The sequence below is a fragment of the Diaphorina citri genome, unplaced genomic scaffold (assembly GCF_000475195.1).
Source record: "Diaphorina citri unplaced genomic scaffold, Diaci psyllid genome assembly version 1.1 scaffold510, whole genome shotgun sequence".
NCBI lineage: Eukaryota > Metazoa > Arthropoda > Insecta > Hemiptera > Psyllidae > Diaphorina > Diaphorina citri.
In genome coordinates, this window is record NW_007377944.1 from 144156 (window position 1) to 145138 (window position 983).

A 983-nucleotide genomic window follows, 5' to 3' on the forward strand; every position below is an offset into this window, starting at 1 on the left:
TCAAACTAACTAGGCTGGCACTGATGTGGTGCCAACTAAAAGTTCTCAATGTTGTCTTCGAGATACCGTTGTTGGTTTTTTAGTTGGCTCGGTGATAGACGGAATCGAACCCGCGACCTAGCGCTTACAAGGCAGGCCCACTGCCAAGCTAACTAGGCTGGCAGACCGTATTTTCCCATGTTTTTCCAAGTACAGTGTGTGTTTATAAACAATCTGGGTATACTCGCATAGAAATAAGATGGTTGTGTTGATGCATTATTGTTCTATGATGATAGACGGGTCATATGGAAATTGTTAAAACAACCAAGTACTTATGATTCATATAATTTCCGTCTTGCCGATACCTATATGTATGTATGTTGTATGTACCACGTGTTGGTATTTATTTTTCTCAATACATAGTGGGTGGTTCAGAGATCAGCTCATTATACAGGGTGGGACGTAAGACGTCCAAAATATTACTGACTTTTTGAGTCCATGAGTTGTTGTTGTAGCGGCTTTAGCTGTAGCCAAATGCTGAATGGTGAATGCAGATTAAAGAAAAGATACCTACCTATCTTTTTTTTATCTGCCATGAGACAGGCATTTTCTGTCTCAAAGGGTCGGTGTGTGGTTATGGCTACTTAGTTGAAAATTTGTAAACTACGTTTTGATTTATTTCCCAAGTTTCGATTTACATATCTCTAAGCTTACTTGAATAAACTCTGATAAATTGAAACTTACTCTTTAAAATTTAATTAACTTTGACCCGATTACATTACTTTCCTTCCCATAGGATAAGGAAAGTAAAAAGTCCATTATCCTCCCCTAGTTTAAAAGATTTTCTTGCATCCTGTGGGAAACATTTTGCACCGCGCTATCAGCAGTGAGTAGTTACGAGTATGTTATGAAAGAATGCACTTTTCCAATTCTTGTAGGCAATTATGCACAATTATTTTGTTTTTCAGAGATGTTTTATTCAAGCTACACCTTACAACACCATT